This window comes from Symphalangus syndactylus, chromosome 6 (genome assembly GCF_028878055.3).
Source record: "Symphalangus syndactylus isolate Jambi chromosome 6, NHGRI_mSymSyn1-v2.1_pri, whole genome shotgun sequence".
Taxonomy (NCBI): Eukaryota; Metazoa; Chordata; class Mammalia; order Primates; family Hylobatidae; genus Symphalangus; species Symphalangus syndactylus.
This window is the reverse complement of record NC_072428.2, coordinates 86,992,631-87,014,439: the sequence shown is the minus strand read 5'-3', so window position 1 is coordinate 87,014,439 and position 21,809 is coordinate 86,992,631. Positions and strand designations below refer to the sequence as shown.

The window sequence follows — 21,809 nt, the reverse complement described above, 5'->3', positions numbered from 1 at the left end:
GCTGCCCAGGCTGAAGTGCAGTGGTGCGATTATGGCTCATTACGCCTTGACCTGGACTCAAGTGATCCTCCCACCTCAGCCTCTGAGGTAGCTGGGACTCCAGGTGTGCACCACCATGTCTAGCTAATTTTTATTTTTATTTTTGTAGAGACAGGGTCTCACTAGGTTGCCCTGGCTGGTCTCAAACTCCTGGGCTCAAGAGATCTTCCCACCTTGGCTGCCCCAATTGTTGGGATTACAGGTGTGAGCCACCACCATCCTATTGCTTCAAGGCATACCAAAATAGGAAAGATAACAGAGGAGTGACCTGTGAATAAGGAAATTCTAAATGATACCATTGGTGAAAAAATAATTTCAACATGAATAAAATGTTTAAAATTCATTAGCATTGCAATAGGGCACAGTGTCTTGCATGTAGAAAACAAGACCATCAAATTCTTCAATTAGAGTATGGTGAAATAGTTTAATAATTGTTTCTATGAATTGAGGCAATATATAAGTAGCAGTATCATCACTATGGGACTATGTTTGAGTTATAAAAAACTACAGACATCTTTATTCATAAACAGTCTTGAATCTCTACTGCCATGAAACAACTTACCATTTGTGAAAATAATTGAAAAATTTTTTAAAAGTAGTTTTTCTCTAATTGTAAGATTCTAGTGGCAAAAAATGTGACAAACTAAATTACAGGACCCTATTAATAATAGAACAAAAACAAAAGTAATAGAACATATTTTAAAGTTGTACATGTATAAGTTATTTATCAAAGTCTAGTAATACATAAAAAATATTCTCTGATTGATATTGTGAAAACGGCACTCGGTGTTTCATTAGACATCTCTAAGCTTTTCCTTAATGCACCTCTTGTCCCAGTTTGTTTTGTTTTCTTGCTTAAAGTCATTGCTCTTGGGCTGAGCAGTCAAGTAGAAAACTAGTTTCTACCTCACTGGACAGAAGCATTAGAGATGCCAGTCTGTGTGACATTTATTGCATTATATTTTCTGGAAAGTCCCAAAGAGATTAATTTCTTTTCTTTCCTAAAGTCTGTATAAAATATTTTGGAAGACCCTTTCAAAAGTTTTTTTAAGGTGAGCATTTTTTGATATATGAATGTATGTGTACATTTTTCTCCCTCCCTCTTTCCATCCTTCCCTCCCTTCCTTTCGCTTCCTTCCTTTGTATGAAATCAGACGGCTATACTACAACAAAGGGAACAAAATATATCCTGTTCATATGGTTCCTGAATATAGTTCTGCTTAGCAGACAAAATATTTAGGTCTCTTTTTTCCTGTCTGTCAACTTCTTTATTCAACTATCACACATATATAGAGTTCAAGAGGAGCATTCATGCTCTGTAACAAGACAGTGCTTTAGTAAAAGATGAATTCTTTCGGATACTCATTTTTGTCAAATGGCAGATCCAGAACCATAAGAAAATTAGGACCAATTGTACACTGCCTTTGGAGTTTTCATCTATAACTTTTAATATTTATATAATTAGCGTAGGTTTAAAGTACTTATCACACATACGTTCCTTGGTTATTTCGCTTTCATGAGATAACCACTATTTTTTTAATCAATTTGTTAATTATCATTCTATGTGTAAATCAGAGGTTCTTGCTCTTTCCTAGAACAATCCATGTATGCATTCGTGTTTTTGAATTTTCAGTCTGGAGCCTTGTCGTTTCATAACTGGAAAATGAAAATAGCTTTCTAGAGAGTGCCCTTACACTTGGCTATCTCTGCGAGACCACAATCAGCATATCAATCCTTTTTCTTTTTCTCCAAGTTTCTTTACTGATGATTATATGGCATCCGAATGGTTTTGCCAGGATTTCAAGGATCTGGTGAAAGCTTACCAAAACCCATCTTGTTTATTCTTTCTTCTCATCATGGTCTTTTAAATCTCACTTTAGTAAAATTGCTCGTAATCTCACTGCTTATTCATTCTTGCACTGTATCTTTATACACATCAATTAATATTTCTTTACTAGGCACTTATATTGCATTCCCTACATAAGTATATATTTTCAACATATTCAGTTGTAAGCATTTTATACCTGCTTTCAAGTGCATACTATAATTTTAGCTAGGATATATAGACCAAGGTTCAAAGCAATGCCATGGTTCATTTGCTGTTAGCTTCAAAAAATGGGAGTGGTGACCTGAATTTACTGTTCAACTGTAAAAATCATTAATTAAATTTGAGTCTAATTTAACTAAAATTTATTTACTCATTTATCTATTTGTGTAAAAGCAGTCCTCATATGCATGGGCTAATTATTTCAGTTAGCATAATATTATTTCTTTGTGGGTGAGTAGAGGAAAGCCATGCTAACCAATTTAAAAACATACACAATTGATAATTTAGAATAGCATTATTCAATAATATAGACAGGTTTCTAATTGTTCTTTTAATTGATGTCCCATAATATTGTGATTAGCATAGACTAGGTATTCAAGTGTTTGATATATGTACTTGAAGCAAATATTTAAACAAAAGAATAATGTCCTTGCAACTAAAGCCACTACTACATTACTAAAAGGGTTAATGTAACAAATGATATGAATTATATTTTTGTCAGTGATTTAGGTCAATTTGTAGATAATCTTTATTTATATAACAGTGTCCATTCACTTCAAGTTTACGAAGTACTAGCAAAACTACACAGCTCTGTTAAGAAACTAGTTAGAGAAAGAAAAAAGTAATAAAAATAAATGAAAATATTTAAAATGATGCAATGAAAACAACTGGCACATAAAAGATATTTTTGTTTTTGTTTTTTTTTGAGTCAAAGTCTCGCCCTGTTTGCCCAGGCTGGAGTGGAGTGGCGTGATCTCCACCTCACAGGTTCAAGTGATTCTCCTGCCTTAGCCTCCCAAATAGCTGGGATTACAGGCACCTGCCACCACGCTCGGCTATTTTTTTTTTTTTTTTTTTTTTGTATTTTTAGTAGAGACAGGGTTTCACCAGGTTGGTCTCGAACTCCTGACCTCAGGTAATCCACCCGCCTCAGCCTCCCAAAATGCTAGGATTACAGGCATGAGTGCCCGGCCCGAAAGAGAAATATTATAAACATGGGTATAGAAACAAAAGTAAGATAATTCTGAAATGGAGCAATCGAGAAGCTATGGGAAGCATAGGTGGTGGAATCAAGATGTAATTGCTCATCCATACCACATACTATACAGTGGTATGGATACACTACTATACAGTGGTATGGATACACATACTATACAGTGGTATACGGAAAACGCAGAGGTAGACACAGCTTTTGGCTTATCATTTAGAAAGCCATTGGTAATCCTGAGAACAGTGGTTTCTGCAGAACAAATATACTAGGTTGAAAAATAAATGATGAGAGAAAGTAAAACCAGAGAGGATGAACTCTTTACGGCTTGCTAACTGAGATACAAGGTAGTTGTCAGAAGGTGAGACTTCTGAGAAAGAGTAGTTTTTAGGGAAAAGAGGCATAGTAAGAAACAGTCTAAGGGTCAAGAGCAAGAAAGAAGTAATTGAGGACATATAGGAGAGAAGGGAAAGCTGATAAGGCCTTCATATAATGATATTATTTAATGGGGAAAATAAATTATTTCAACAGTAATAACTAAAAGATTAAGATTTAAAATACATCAAAGCTTACCATGTAGTAAGCATTATTAACAGTTGCATATATAATATCTTATCAATCTCTAATACAACCTTATTAGAGAGGAACTATTAATTCCAGGTTTCAGATACTGAAATATAGAGGCAGTATATAACTTAGCCAAACTTGCATCACTCCTAAGTGGCAGTACCGGGACTTAATCTATGTTTGCCTAATGTTATTGCTCAAGTTTAAGTACAATGTGATTTATTTAAAGCTCAAATAAAAAAATCAAAATAATCTACAATGCAAATTTCTACATTAGCATATATAATAAAAATAAACAGGTGTTAAGAAAATGTGTTCTTATCTGATACATAAAATCAATGCTACATTTAAAGATTGGGGGAAGTAAGCCATAACTATGAGAAAAAACTAAATAAACATAAATATAAAACTTATTTTTAACTTCCTTGATACACTCATATGATATTTCTCAAGCCATCAATCCTTGTTTTCTAAATATATATTTCCTAAATTTCTAGGAAATATGTTCAAAAACTACTATTATTTTATAAAATGAGCTGGAATTACTGTGTAGTCTAATATTAAACTATTTAGGATTAGCAAATTCTAATTCACTACTTCAGCTATTTAGGATTAGTGAATTCTAATTGTTTGTCCTTCTGTCGATCCGCCTAATAAATATTTACTAATTCTCTATTTGGCACCATGTTCTGGGCTAGGCCATTATGACACAAAGATGGATGACTCTGGTATTGCTTCTACCTTCATGCAGCTTTCAGAGCTTAGAAAAAGTAATAGAGATGTTTTGCTAGGAACTTTAATTTAACATGATAGACTTTATAATAAAAGCTTCTATCTGGATCTTAGAGAATGCAGAGGAAGGAGTGTGAATCTCAGATTGAGCTGAAGCATATGAGGCATCTAGGAGACAACTTGTATGTAGTTCTAAGTACCAAGAAGGAAACCATAAGGGCTACAGGGGAGGGATTTCTTGGTGGCAGGACACATGGACAAATAAATGAAAACACAAGTACACGTATGTCCCAGGACCTACAATGTCTACTGCACAGTGTAGAAACCTGTGTAGAGGGAGGGAGAAACAGCATTAGGAGGGGAAACTACAGAGTGATATATCAGACCATCTAGGACCTTGAATGTCATGCAAATTTTAGACTTTATCAAATAAGCAAGAGGTCACTGAAGATTTGAAGTTCAGAAATGACAACATAATATGTATTTATTAGAAGACATAGTTGGCAGAATTTTACTATTATTAATGGTACAAAACTTACAAAAAATTCTGAATAATACCAAATTATCCAAGAGGTAAATGTTAGCATAACACAAAAACACTCAATTCATTTCTACAAAAGTAGAAACTAATGTTCAAAGAGGTTATAATAGAATGCATGAACTCTGATTTCTTTGGTAGATAATTTCTTACCTAAAAAATTAGAACCCTGGTCTCTGACTCCTTATGTAATTTGCTTTTTAAGCACACCAAGATAATACCTTTTTGAAACTACAGTTACTAGGTTATGTGCTCCTTATCTCATGATACTTAAAGTCAAAAAATGTTTCATTAATCTTTTGGCTCCTTTGGGATTCCGCTAATGGTATGTGATGGGTCTAGAAAGGTAGGAAGGTTCCCGCAAGCCATATTGATAACTTGTAGATTCAACATAATTTCTATGGAACATCATTGAACAGGAATGAATGGGCCAATAAATTTATATATGAAAAGTTATATCTGGCTGAACTACAGAATGCATAGGATGGGAACAGAGATAAAAGAAAACAAATTAACAGCCTTTTAATGGTCCGGGAGAAAAAGACTGATGCACTTTTGAAAACAGTGGTATCAAGGAATTACAGCTAAGACATATAAAAGACTAAGGATTTCAGGATTTGTTATCATTATTTTACTTATATTAACTTATTTTAAAATACAGTAACCATATAAGGCCCAGTACTATTATTACCTTCAATTTATAAATGAGTAAATTTAGGCAGAGCAAAATTAAGTAACTTCAAGTTTGCACTGTATGGCATATAAGATTTGAATTGGGGAAATGAAGAGATTTGAGGAGAAGCATTTCGGTAATCATGCTATTCAGTAGAGCATTTTAGGTGGTAGATTGTGTTAATTATCAAATACAGGCTAAGGTATAACAAATCACCTCAAAATTTAGTGGCTTAAAACAACAATATTTACATTTTCTGTGGGTCAGCAATCTGGGCATGGTTTAGCTGTGTCCTCTTGCTCATGGTTTCTCACAAGCCTGCAAACAAGTTGCCATTGAAGTTATCATCTGAGGTCTTGACTAAGGAAGACTACTTCTAAGCTCACTCATGTGGTTGTTGGCAGGATTTGGACATGGGAGGCCTGTTGGATTGGGGGCTTCAGTTCCTTATTAGCTTCCCTTGTTACCTTCTGTGTAGAACTTTGTAGAGCAATTCAGAATATGGGGGCTTGTTTATCAAAGCATGCAAGCAAGATGGCAAGAAAAACAGTGCAAGCAAGATGGGAGCAATAGTCTTTTGTAACCTAATATTGGAATTGACAGCCCATCATTTATTTCATATTTTACTCATTAGAACCAAGTTATTAAGTCCAGCCCTCACTTAAAGAGTGGGGACTCCACGAGGGCATACATACAAGGATATAAGGTCGATTAGGAACCATATAGAAGCTGTCTACAATGTAACATGAATTGATTTTATGATTGATTGCATGTGAAATATGTGGTAGAGGGAAGAATCAAAGAGTACTCCTTAAAATGATATACAATGATGGCATATTCAGTGGCTAAAATTTGAGAAAGCTTATGTCTTCACTGTGATGTAGGAAGTATATTTATCCACCATGATCAAGGCAGCAATTATTAGGGATTTGAGCAGAGTAGACAATGAGAAAGGAAACTGAATAGTTAAACCTTGTAGGAGGAGGGTTTAGCAGATGGATGGTCTGATTGAGTACATGGCTCTCTGAACTTTTAGTTAGTATTTCCACTTGTGGGTCTTCTAATTTACATCCAGGCAAGATATAGATAAGAAAGTGGCTGCTACTTGGATTCATTCAGGGTAAATTTGTTTCCAGGGCTGTGGGATAAATTACAATAATAGCAAAAGGTTTGTTGTGGCAAATCTGAACCTTGGATCATAAAAGCGGTGGATATAGGAAGGTTGATAAACATAGGCAAAGTAGAACTTTCAAAGGAATAGAATAAGGATGGACTTGAAGGACAAATATAAGGGAGGTACATTAGTAAGCAAGTTCTGAGATAGAATGTTTACATGTTATTGCCATGTATGACTTATGAGTTAAATAATTTTCAGGTAATTTCAGAGGGCATTTGTGGGAATGGATGAACAACATGAAGTAGAAGTAATAATTATGGTAGATGAGCTTTAAGAAAGTGAAGAAACAGAAAAACTGGGTGTGGGATCATCATCCTCACAGATGTTGAAGTCATTCAGGATCTGGCAAGACTTCTGATGACTTTTACTACACAAAGGTGATGTCACATGACAAGTATGCCTGTAGATGAAACATGCTAGATTGCACTGTTAATGCAAATATATTCTTGGAGAGAAAAAACAAACATCCTTAGGTTCTTTATGATTTCTTTTATATTTCATTTTTTTAAAACAAGTTTCGGGGTAATTTGTTACACTATAATAGAAAACGAATATGCTCACTGGCCTTTCCCATCTTATTGAACTTCTACATATATGTCTGTTTGTCTTGAATATGATTTGGTTTTGTATTTTTTTGACAGACAGTCCGTTTATTCTGACAAGTTCTCCCTGAAGAGACAGTTAATTGGTACATTCTCCATTATTTCCCTTCACCTTACCTTTCTAGGTTATTTTCTGTTACAAAGCCCTGATTCAAGATAGAGTCAGCAGGACCCTCTCTGAATTACTGCCTCAGTTTTCTTTCCTGGCTGACAGTTCCTATCAGGTTAGATTGGACTAGTCTTTGAGTTGTTTCCAAGAAATGAGAATAATTTATTAGGTTGTTAATTAAACAGCAAAGGAACACATCCTTGTTGTAACAGTACTTCAAGATTTTAGTTGAAAACTTAGCACTTCTGTCTTTTGAAGTATACCCTGAGGTTTTCCATTTTCTGGAAGGTCAGTTTATTTTTTTCAGTGAAAATTATTTTAAGTGTTCCTTATACTGGGTACTTTCAGAAAAAAATAGGAATTTGAGAAAACAGCTTGCTGTGGGAAAAATGTCTTTTTAGGTCTTCCTATTTCCTGAATAGTCTTCAGCCTTCAGAGCATCACCCTTACATGCATGGCTAAAGCAACAAATGCAGGGCTCACTGGCATTGAGTGGTCCAGTCCATTTTGTTTTTATATTCCTGATATATAAGAAATGAAGAAATGCTCCAGATAAGGTTACAAAACTGTGATATATTTTCAATGCTGACATTGAACATTTATGCTTTTAAACACAAATAAAAACATGTAATGACGTATACTTGGAGATAACATAAGAAGCATAGATTTTGAGGCCCTTTGTCAAAATAAGGCCAAGGCCAAAAGTTCTCCTTTGATCTTTCTGTGATTCTTCTGTCTTTACAAGTGAATTTTCCCTCATAAAGGCTGAAAATCAGATCCCTCTCAAGAATATGTAAACTTTAACGTGGTGCCTTAAGATTACTCAGAGAAATGAATCTCTAATGATAGAATGTCATATGATGAGATTAATATTTGTTGGGTTTGGTCTAGTACCTCTCTGAAATCATTACATATGTTTACCTCACTTGCCAATTAAGGCAAGTGAGGTTTTATTTTATAGAAGGTAGCTATTACATTGAGTTGTCTTTGCATATGATGTAATATTAAAATATAACTTTTACAAACTACCATTATTAATGATTTTTATGGGCAAAATTATTTAGAATGTTCTTATACAGAGATGACCAGTTTATGATAGACATTCAAAGCCATCGAGATGTTCTCTGTGACTCTCATAGGTCGCTAATGATTATCATTTCTTTAGTTGGGGCTATGTTTCTTGAAATCCTGGAAAAAGGATCAAGGCAAATGATCACATTCAGCAAGATAAGTATTCTAAATAAAACTAATTCTAGTATATTAATTAAATTGTGTATGGATCCACTCACCTAGGCTTCATTTTATACCTCAAATAATCTAAATATTTATTTGTGTAGTTTAGTAATCAAACTGCCATGATGACAACTGTAACATAAATTTGATTAAGTGGTAATATATATCTTTAGTCTAAAAATGTTTATTTTAACTTATCTTAAGATGAAAACATATAATAATTGCTTTCTTAAATTTATGACTGCTTGACAAGTATGTGTTCTAATATGAAACTGCAGTGTTGAGATTTCATCTAGCTTTCCAATTCTACAGTATGGTGGCTTCAAAGCTTCAGAAAATTTCAGAGCATGTCTAGGAAAAAAATTATACGGTATGTTACCTACAAAGTCAAGATCTCTAGATTTGTATTTATCTATGTCCACCTGTCTTTGCTCTAAGAGAAACAGAAGATAGATATAGATATATTTCTAACCATAAACAAATTATTTTCAATCGATAAAATATATTTTTATATAATAGCACTTACATAAAAATACTACTAGTAAGCACTCATAAATGGTAGATATTATGATAAATGGCTAATTGTTATTATAAATACATTTCTTAATAACAAAAGCCATAATTCTCTAATAGTATCACTCAAAATTCCTTTTGATTAGAAAGTCTGTAATATTTTAACATGCATATTATATTACCAAATATGCTTATGAGAAGTCAATGAAAATTATGATTTTTTCATATAAGGGTTCAAAAATTCATAAACTAAATGCCTCTCCTAAAATAAGGACAATCCTTGGACTTCACCACCTAATCTAATAATGACTTATTAGAAAAAATGTAGGTAAGACCATACACAGAATGACCAGGAAGCAAGCTACTGGTATACTTAAAAAAAAAAAAAAATTAGGATTTGCACTCAGACATACAAATTTACTCATGTCTTTGCAACTTACTTGTTCAGGATAGCCTTCAACAACTCAATGTTCTTTATTCTCAGTTTTTGACTTTGTAAATTAAAGATCAAATACCCATACTTCATCGGTTTGCTGCAAAGATAAAATGAGCTAAGTTCTTTCAAGTATCTAGTAGTTTGCTTGGATATAGGAAACACCCATAAAATACCTGTTATTATAGTTACTATTATATTAAGAATCAAATGCAGTATGTATGTTGCTTTTCACACAGCAAAAAAAGCAACAAAAAACCTCTACAACATACAGTTCACACTTTTGTTTAATACTAAAAAAATCTATGTCTAAACAAAGATAAGTTTCATAAACTTAACTACATTTTCACATGAAGCTAAAAGTGAAATGGGTAAGCTATCAATTATGACATTTATGCCAAAAGTGAAAATTCATTTCAATGAAGACAGAGCAAATTATAAATTAAGATTCTATGCCACGATCGGAGTAAGATCATAGAAATGGCAGAGTTCAGAACTTCAAGAATTGATCCCTCTATTAAAGCAAAAATTAAGCTGGCAAAAACTGACAGAATCAACCTTTCTGGAACTCTGGAATCCAATCAAAAATAGAAAACAGAAGAGTGCTTAATGAAGAAAGAAGGTTCTAATGTTCGGTAAGAAAGCATTTTGATGTTTTGGTTCATTCTCTTATAATCTCCCATTCTCTAGCTTGGATACAACATCTAAATGAAGATCCACTAGGAAATATAGAACTTGAACAACACTGTAAACAGTAGACCTCGTAGACACATACAGAACACTTCACCAAACAGCAGAGTGCACATTCCTCTTACGTGCACTTGGAAGAGTCTCTAGATAGACCATATGCTAGGACACAAAATAAGTCTCGATAAATTTTAAAAGGTTGAAATCATACAAAGTGCCTTCTTTAACCACAATGGAATGAAGGTAGAGATCAATAAATTAAGTAATGAAGCTAGAAATCAATTAAGAAAACTAGAAAATTCTCAAATATGTAAAAATTAAACAACAAAAAGAAAAACAATCCAATTAAAAAGTGGCCAAAAGACTTAAGTAGTCACTTCACATAAGAAATATGAATGGTTGAGAAGCACCCAAAAAGATGTTCAACATCATCAGTCATTAGAAGAATGAAAATCACAATCACAGTGAGATACCAATTCACGTCCACTAGGATAGTTATAATAATATTTATTTTTAAAAGGAAAATAAGTATTGGAAAGGATGTAGAGAAATTGCAACCCTTATACGTTGCTGGCGGGAATGTAAAATGGTTCAACTGCTATGGTAGAGTTTGACAGTTCTTCAAAAAGTTAAATATGGAATTACTATAACACTCAGCAGTTAGCTACTCCTAGGCATATACCCTTAAAATTGTAAACAGATACACAAACAAATACTTGTGTATTAACATTTATAGAACCATTATTCTCAATAGCCAATATATTCATTAGTAGATGAATGAAAAAACAAACTGTGCCATATAGAATAAAATGGAATTCAACTATTTAAAGGAATAAAGTACTGATACTTGCTACCAAGTAGATGAACATAGAAAATGTTATTTGAAGTGAGAGAAGCCCATGACAAAAGGCCAAAAACTGTATGAATCCATTTGTATTTATCTAGAATAGGTAAATCCATACAGACAAAAACACAATGGTAGTTGTCGGAGGCTAAGTGGGGAAGGGAATGGAAAGTAATGGCTGAATGGGTATAGGATTTTATTTTGGCATGATGAAAATGTTTCAGAACTAGATAGAGGTAGTGGTGACTGTACAACATTAAAATGTACTGAATCTGTCACTGAATTGCTCATTTTTAAACGGTTAATTTTATGTCATGTGAATTTCGCCTCAATTAAAATAGCAGTCCTTTAAAAGGTATCATTACTGTCCAAATTTAGAGACATAAACAAAACCTATTCACATTTTAAAATGCTTTTACTTTTGAAACCTACATGTTTTTGTGAAAATTGTGTTTTAATGTCACATTTCATGGTAATGCCTGTTAACATCCACACTACAGTTTTTTTTTTTTTGCATTTGGCAAACAATGTTGTGCCTTACTTTGTATAAAATAATAAACTCTACTGTAGTATTTTAAAATATGTTTAATTATTTCAGTGGTAGAAAATAAAAATCCTCAATTTTCTAAACTGTATTATTTACCTGAACTATTCAAAATCTTTGGTATAGTGCTAACTAGAATATTATAAACTGTACTTCTCATCTGAGTAATTATGATCTGATGTGCTTTTGGAAACTTTATCTAATTTTGGCAATAGTATCCCATTGCATACTTCAAATGCTCAATGCTAGGTAAATATGAAAAAGAAATCAATAGTTTTTCCCTTTTTATAATATTTACAATGTTATCCACCAGCAGGTTCTATTTCAGTCTCTCTATTATTAAAGGAGAGAATAGACTCAATTGCAAGCAATTAACCAATACCACCCAAACTTTACTTTCATGTTTCATTGACAGGATTAAATATGTTGAAGGTGTGATTAAATAATTTACCAAAAAATTTCAGTTGTGTTTTGTCCTTCTTGCTATGAGACTAAAATAACGCTAGGTATTCTCCCTTTTTAAACACATGAAGGTATCTCCACATTAGATTCCAAATCTGAGAACTTTCCTAATGGGTATTTTGAGTTACAGAGCCCAACCAACAAAGTTATCTTCTACTACTTGTAGATACATACCTAAGGTCTATTTGGATGACAAAGTCAATGATAGGACATTTAAGAGTCAAGGCTTTGAAAACAACATAAAGCATCATGGGCCATGCTAGACATTTAAATGCAAGAGCCATTCTCTTCAAAGGACTATGAAGACTTGGAATAAAACATCAGTAAGAAATACAGAAATGATTAATTTGCTTTAAAGAATATATTACATTTTGACATTTCATTGTTGTAAAGTGAAATGTTTATTAACTACAAGGGTATAATATTTATTAGTTATATGAGACTATAAAAGTATCATTTTAATGTATATATGTATATGCATATATGCCTATCAATAAGGTATAATATTAAATATGTTAAGAAAGTGTCAAACAAGTATTAGAATTGTGATGTCACATATCTTATATTTCAAAATATACCTCAAACTTTTCCAAATTTTTATATTATAATCCTTTTGGTTGCTTATTCATTTTTCCAGTAAGAGTTAATTTAGTGTAATATAGAATCCTAAATAATTAGTAATGTTTAGAAACATAAACAGATATACAAAAGTGTGGCTGGGCACAGTGGCTCATGCCTGTAATCCCAACACTTTGGGAGGCCAAGGCTGAAGGATCACTTGAGGTCAGGAGTTCAAGACTAGCCTGGCAAACATGGTGAAACCCCATCTCTACTAAAAATACAAAAATTAGCTGGGCATCACAGTGGGTGCCTGTATTCCCAGCTATTCGGGAGGCTGAGGCAAGAGAATCACTTGAACCTGGGAGGCGGCGGTTGCAATCAGCTGAGATCACATCATTGCTTGAGTCAATTATAAAGTACACAACTGTTCAAAATAGAAAGATTAGTGAACTGTTAAGAAACTAATATGCTGAAATACATAGGAAACTAATTACTGTTAAATAGTGCTGTGGTTTTAAACTGTTTCAGTAATACTCAATGTTCTATTAAGTCAGAACTCTCCCACGTTAAACTGGCATATCAGAATATTTAGTTTTACGCTTTTGGCGGAAGTCTTTCAATGAACAATAAGAATATAATTTGTTTCTCAGAATCATGTTAATTTGCATATTTTGAAATTTGGATTCTGGAAAGGATAACACAAACGATTTGATTTTTTCTGAAAATCTTTTCCTTCTTTATAAAAAGTTTTCTTTTGAAATTAATCCTTAGATATTTATTATAGTGAATAGGAATGTTAACTACCAAATACTAAATTGCTGAGATCAACTTAAAAACTTTCTGATTTTGACTCATTGACATTTGTGTATCTGTGTAAATTTGTTTTAATTGATTTTTTAAATAATATCTTTCCAATTACTAATGACCATAAATTATTTTACTGCCATTTATTTTGAAAAATACTTCAAAATACTTTGTATTTTAATTTTAAAACAGTTAGACATTAAAATGCAATATTTTAATCAAGAAGAAATATCATGAGAAAAACATTAGTAATGAAGAAGGTAAGAGCTATAGAAAGATGAGGCTTCTATTATTTACAAAGCAAATCTTTAATATATGATTATTTTTTCTGACATATATAAATACCACCACTATAAAACAGTTTTAAAGTTAGTTTTAATAGACTGCTTTCTTACATTGCTTTTCAAAGAGAATAATGAAAAATAACCCCTAATAAATATTATTATTATTCAAATCACATTTGGCCACCAGAGCCATTATTTCTTAAATCATTATACTCTGGAAGAATTGACAGAAATACAATTTCTCAATTTAGGTTATGGAAATTACTTTCAGAAATAGACATTAAAGGATTCCAAAAATTTTAAAAATAGCTATCAAAACAGCAATCAGTGAAGCAAAGCATATTCTTGTAAAAATCAGCTCATGAATGCCATCTGCCTTGAAATAGGATCCTGGCTTAAACACTAGAACAAAAAGATTTTAATAAGAAGTTTGCCTATTACTAAAAACTTTCTAAAATTGTTGAACAAGTCTTAAGGGGACTAAATAGCTCCAACAATTAATAGCCTATGCACTTTTAAGGCCACCTAGAGGTGATAATATTTTAATTGTAGCTAATTTCTTTTAGCACAAAAAGTAGTGTGTACTATCATTGCCAAAATGTGATATTTCTGAAATATACAAACTAATTTTTTGATAGAAAAATCACTAAGAAAAATGTTATACTTTAAGAGGGATAAATCTTGAAATAAATTAGGTACCTTCTAGCTGTAAACAAATTCTTGGAATTTACATTGCTATGCAATAGATAATGTCACTTTTCTCCCCGACTCTGTAGAGAGCATGCTACACTAACCTTCCTGATTGAAGTTATTGATCATCTGGGGTAGGATGTAAATCAGTCTCACTGTGCAGAAGAAAGAGAAAGGGTGTAAGGAAGGCATTTTGGAGCTCTGGTTTATGGAATCCTCATAAACACGGTACTAGAGATAATCCATAGATATACAAAAATACTAGACGGAAATAAATGGAGAAAGTATAGTGTGGTCCATGTATGAAATGGAAGAAAAACACAGAGGAAACAGAAGTCAAAATTGTTAACACTGGGCTGGGTGCGGTGGCTCACGTCTCTAATGCCAGCACTCTGGGAGGCTGAGGCGGGTGGATCACCTGAGGTCAGGAGTCTGTGACCAGCCTGGCCAACGTGGTGAAACCCCATCTCTACTAAAAAGTACAAAAAATTAGCCGGGCGGGGTGGCAAGCACCTGTAATCCCAGCTATTAGGGAGGCTGAGGCAGGAGAATCACTTGAACCCGGGAGTTGGAGGTGAAGTGAGATTGCGTCACTACACTCCAGCCTGGGCAACAGAGCAAGAATTCATATCAAAATAAATAAATAAATAAAAAGTAACATTGAATTACACAAAATGAATAGTGGGAGGATGAATATGGTTTTGTTAGCTTTTGCTTTGTTTTTATTTTTTGTTTGATGTGGGAGTGAGGGATTTATGAATCCTGCAAAATTGAAAATTATTTGATGGATAAAGAGGTCCTTTGACTCATTAATTAATCAAGTTAAATTATTATTATAGAGCACCTATTATGAGTCAGGTATCTTTCTGGACACTGGGTATACAGCAGTAAAGATATTAAACAAAAACCCATAAATTTTGGTGAGGGAGGAAAGACAATAAATAAAATAACAACAACAAAAACAGATATAGTATCTTAGATGATGATAGGCAAAATGGAGAAAAATAAAGAAGGCCATAGAGATAGAGTACTAATTTAAGACAGGTCAGTCAAGAAGGCCTTATGAATCAAAAAAATAAATTCAAAAATGGCTACCAAGTATAGGAATCGGAAATTTCCAGAGAAGCAGCATTACATACTCCAAAGAATATGAAAGATACAGTTACCGGAACTTTTGAGAATTATTTCTACCAACCCGTAAAGTAAAGCTCTTAATGATAGTTGGTGACTTTTTACTGAAGAAACACAGATATTTGCCAAATATCCATCTGAGAAAAAGAGAATCCACATTACTGGATATCTACAATTGCCAGACTTGGTGATGGGAAGGTAATAAACCTTATTCACTTAATCTTTACAAATAAACCTTTGATCATTCTGATTCTACCCACTTTTAACTCTCTGTCTTACATAAAATCTTCCAAATGAAGAAGAGTTCTACTGATAAATTAATAAAAATCACTGTCCACATGCTACCTTTCATTAGAATGTACACTTCTTCCTATGCTTTTGCTAAATCATGATGAAAATACAGTATTACTAAGTCATATCTAGGGAGCAAGCTTAAACCCAGAAGAAATAAATTCTGACTGTGTTTGTATCTCTTGGGACTTTTTTTTTCTGTGGAGTAAAGTGAAAGATTTAAGGAAACAGGTGGCAATGTTTTTCCATTTTTACTTGGAGCTAAACAATTAAATTTGTAAGAGTAAGTAGGCTGCAAGATAAAACTGTCTGGTTACGTAAATGTCAACAAATAAAATTTGATATCAGACTGACAGGGTCTTGAAAAGTACCCAAAACAAATAAAATATCATCCCATATTTGGCTGTGAGCAAACAAAAAGTACAATATAGTGCTTGGATATATTTTATGGGTCGAATTTTGTCTCCTCCAAAAAATGATATATTGGAGTCTTAACCCTTGATATCTCAAAATGTGAACCTATTTGAACACAGGGTCTTTACAGAGGTAATCAAGTTAAAATGAGGTCATTAGAGTAGGCCTTAATCAATATGGTAGTATCCTTTTAAAAGGGAAATTTGGGAACAGAGGTAGACACATACAGAAGGAATAAATTTCCGGGTGCTTAAACAGCCACCCAGTTTGTGGTACTGTGTTATGAGAGCGCTAGCAAACTGATACAATGCATGGGCAATAAGAACAAAATGATCCTAGTGGTAGGAAGTCAAGCATGAAACCTGCCTCTCTGATTCATCCTGTATCTTTACAGTTCATCACCGTGTCTGGAAAAGAGTAATGAATAAGGTAATGAGTGAACACAAGCAAGAATTGAATTTTAAAAATGTATAAACCTCTTTTATTTCATTGAGCAGTGGTTTGTAGTTCTCCTTGAAGAGGTCCTTCACATCCCTTGTAAGTTGGATTCCTAGGTATTTTATTCTCTTTGAAGCAATTGTGAATGGGAGTTCACTCATGATTTGGCTCTCTGTTTGTCTGTGATTGGTGTACAAGAATGCTTGTGATTTTTGTACATTGATTTTGTATCCTGAGACTTTGCTGAAGTTGCTAATCAGCTTAAGGAGATTTTGGGCTGAGACAATGGGGTTTTCTAGATCTACAATCATGTCATCTGCAAACAGGGACAATTTGACTTCCTCTTTTCCTAATTGAATACCCTTTATTTCCTTCTCCTGCCTGATTGCTCTGGCCAGAACTTCCAGCACTATGTTGAATAGGAGCGGTGAGAGAGGGCATCCCTGTCTTGTGCCAGTTTTCAGAGGGAATGCTTCCAGTTTTTGCCCATTCAGTATGATATTGGCTGTGGGTTTGTCATAGATAGCTCTTATTATTTTGAGATACGTCCCATCAATACCTAATTTATTGAGAGTTTTTAGCATGAAGGTTGTTGAATTTTGTCAAAGGCCTTTTCTGCATCTATTGAGATAAAAGAGGATACAAACAAATGGAAGAACATTCTATGCTCATGGGTTGGAAGAATCAATATCATGAAAATGGCCATACTGCCCAAGGTAATTTATAGATTCAATGCCATCCCCATCAAGCTACCAACGACTTTCTTCACAGAATTGGAAAAAACTACTTTAAAGTTCATATGGAACCAAAAAACAGCCCGCATCGCCAAGTCAATCCTAAGCCAAAAGAACAAAGCTGGAGGCATCACGCTACCTGACTTCAAACTATACTAAAAGGCTACAGTAACCAAAACAGCATGATACTGGTACCACAACAGAGACGTAGATCAATGGAACAGAACAGAGCCCTCAGAAATGATGCCGCATATCTACAACTATCTGATCTTTGACAAACTTGACAAAAACAAGAAATGGGGAAAGGATTCCCTATTTAATAAATGGTGCTGGGAAAACTGGCTAGCCATATGTAGAAAGCTGAAACTGGATCCCTTCCTTACACCTTATACAAAAATTAATTCAAGATGGATTAAAGACTTAAATGTTAGACCTAAAACCATTAAAATCCTACAAGAAAACCTAGGCAATACCATTCAGGACATAGGCGTGGGCAAGGACTTCATGTCTAAAACACCAAAAGGAATGGCAACGAAAGCCAAAATTGACAAATGGGATCTAATTAAACTAAAGAGCTTCTGCACAGCAAAAGAAACTACCATCAGAGTGAACAGGCAATCTACAGAATGGGAGAAAATTTTTGCAACCTACTCATCTGACAAAGGGCTAATATCCAGAATCTACAATGAACTCAAACAAATTTACAAGAAAAAAACAAACAACCCCATCAAAAAGTGGGCAAAGGACATGAACAGACACTTTTCAAAAGAAGACATTTATGCAGCCAAAAAACACATGAAGAAATGCTCATCATCACTGGCCATCAGAGAAATGCAAATCAAAACCACAGTGAGATACCATCTCACACCAGTTAGAATGGCCATCATTAAAAAATCAGGAAACAACAGGTGCTGGAGAGGATGTGGAGAAATAGGAACACTTTTACACTGTCGGTGGGACTGTAAACTAGTTCAACCATTGTGGAAGTCAGTGTGGCCATTCCTCAGTGATCTAGAACTAGAAATACCATTTGACCCAGCCATCCCATTACTGGGTATATACCCAAAGAACTATAAATCATGCTGCTATAAAGACACATGCACACGTATGTTTATTGCAGCACTATTCACAATAGCAAAGAGTTGGAATCAACCCAAATGTCCAACAACGATAGACTGGATTAAGAAAATGTGGCACATATACACCATGGAATACTATGCAGCCATAAAAAATGATGAGTTCATGTCTTTTGTAGGGACATCGATGAAACTGGAAAACATCATTCTCAGTAAACTATCGCAAGGACAAAAAACCAAACACCGCATGTTCTCACTCATAGGTGGGAATTGAACAATGAGAACTCATGGACACAGGAAGGGGAACATCACACTCCGGGGACTGTTGTGGGGTTGGGGGAGGGGGGAGGGACAGCATTAGGAGATATACCTAATGCTAAATGACAAGTTAACGGGTGCAGGAAATCAACATGGCACATGGATACATATGTAACAAACCTGCACATTGTGCACATGTACCCTAAAACCTAAAGTATAATAATAATAAAAAAAATGTATAAACCTAATTGATGGAGATTTAAACTGGAATTTTAAGGACAGAAGAGGAAATGCCAAGATTAAAAAAAATCAAGCATGACACTGAATTAGGAATAAATAATTAGGAAATGTTTAATATGTCTCAGAAGAAACTAATAAAAGGATAAGAACTATGAAGTGTAGAGTCAGGGCATGGGTTTAGTAAGGAGCCATCATAAAATCACTAGACTACTCTGGGACTTGTCTTATCTGTAAGGTGGCTGGGCTTGCTAATAGCTAAACACCATTCAACTTGTATTCAGCGTTTCAGATGCCTATATAAAAATAAACAAAGTGAAAGTGATACTTTAAATAAAGGACATATTAACATAGATTATCAACAAGACTTGCTAAGATTTCATTGTCCAAGTACAGCAATGAAAAGATAAGCAGCCAGTCTTTTCAATATACATCTTATCCCATTGCTTCTATGATTATAATCTTCCCTTTAATAAATTTATTCAACAAGTGTTGAGCACCTACTTCATGCCAGGCACTATTCAGGCATTTAGGACTATAGCAGCAAGAGAAACAAAATTCCTGCTCTTGTAGAGCTTATATTCTACAGGAGAAGAAAGACAATATTCAATTAAATACACAATATAATGTATTTAGTAAGTAATATATACAAATTTAGAGGCAGAAATAGAGATTTATAGTAATAAGTAGACTTCTTTAGAGAACAAATTAAGAAAAGTCTCTCTGTGGAGGTAAAATTTGAGCAGAAATCTGTATGTAGGAGTCAGCATACGTATATCTGGGGAGAGAGAGGCACAGACTCCTGCCCTGGGTGGGGGCGAGGTTGGCACATCCAAAGAACAGCACGGCCTGTGGTCAGAGCAGAGTGAGGAGGGGAGAAAGTCTGGGAATGACCAATGAGGTCATGAAACAAGCAGAGATCACATCATATATGGCCTTGTTAAGAAATTTCTAATATATTTTGAATTTGATGAGATCCTAATAGAGTTTAAACTGTGCTGCAAGTAACATAATCCGATGTACATTTTAGAAAATCACTCTACGTGCTGTTTAGAGAACTGATGGAAGTAAAGTCAAGTGTAGAAGCAGCCTAAGGGCTGTGCACATTGTAAATAAATGATGATAGTGGCTCTGGTCTATGATCCTCATAGCCACAGGATGTAAATCTAAACTTTTTAAGGCAGCAGATTAGATCTCCAGTGACCTGGCCCTCACTCGCCTTTCTGGTTGTATTTACAGTAAACCCTTTTATCCTCCTCTTTGTTTTATGTCTGTTCATCAATCTGAAACTTTGTCCATTTATTCCCTCTAGTTACAATGACCTCCATTTTTCTCTTCATGGTCCAGCAGAGGTCTCAATCTTCATGACTCAGACCTCTTCTTTGCAACATCTCCTGACACTTTCAGGAGGAGGACAGATTGATTCAGAATCTGATAGAGTATAAAACTTATTTTTACACTGTATTATATGTGTCACTGTGTTGTTTCAGTGCCTACTGAGTGGTGTAAGTTTTTTAAATCTTACTGGTCTGTGAAAATTAACAACCTGTAAACTACTGAGCTAGCCTTCTTAAATTCACATCACTATGAATATCCCTAAGAAAATTATTTTTTAGTATAGTTAATAATTCACACTCATAATTAAGAAATTAATTTATTTACTTTAAAATAGACTTAAAGTATGTCTAGACATTTGCCTAGAAATTATAAAATTCACATCTTAGACTCATAGTCTCTAGAGTGTTAACAACACTGCCTGTGTATAAAATGATCTACCTGTGCATGTAATGAGACAATACCTTTGAATTTGTATACAACTATTCCATATTAAAAGTATCCATTTAACTTGACCAACTGGAAAAAAGAACCACTGAATTGTGCTTTGAGGCTCAAAACGCCTAGGGTTTTTCAGATTCTGGGTATTATTTGGTAATTCTACTCCACTTCCTTTATGATTAGCTTATCAATATTTCTGACACAATCAGTAATACAACCTTTACAACCCCTTGTATCAATTTCCAAGTGGATACTTTTCCAAATCCAAAGTGAATACTTTGTGAGGAAAAAAATATTGATAACTTGAGACTCTTTTTTAGCTGAGCTCATTTGAATTAAGCATACGGGGATACATATTATGTAAATAGTCAATATTCCACCTGGAAAGCCTGTTCTTTCTAATAACAGAAGTCTTCACTATTACTTTGAAAATACTGCCCAAAATCATATTTCAAAGTTGTTCACATAACTCTTTAAGTGAATTTCTAGGCCAAACCTATAAAAATATATACCTACACGTTATATAACTAACTTAAAAATCACTTCTCAACTATATCAATAGATTAAATTCTAGAAACAACACTATGCATAAAGTAATTCTCTGTATACCGGATGAAATCTCAATACAACAGAGGTTTCCTGATTCTATAGCTATTACCTCTCTCCTTGACATGAAGACAGTTTTACTTTTAGGTTACACTACTTGAGAAAAAAAAAAAAAAAACCGTAATAATGCAATTCTATTAGAAAACTAGAAAACATAAATAAATTTATAATTTACTATTATGACCATTGATGGCTATATACCTACAAGTAGACTTACAGTCATATATTGTGACATGTTTTTCAGCCCACAGCCAGTGTTTAACGCATATGGGTCAGTGGAAATGTAACACCATCTCAGAAAAACCTACTTAGAAACTTCAG

General features: G+C 33.8%; 1 protein-coding gene across 7 annotated transcripts in view; it reads right to left on the bottom strand.

Moving 5' to 3' along the window:
* Positions 1-21,809, bottom strand: part of PCLO (piccolo presynaptic cytomatrix protein) — a 404,883-nt gene that overhangs the window by 168,258 nt on the left and 214,816 nt on the right. The window lies entirely within an intron of this gene.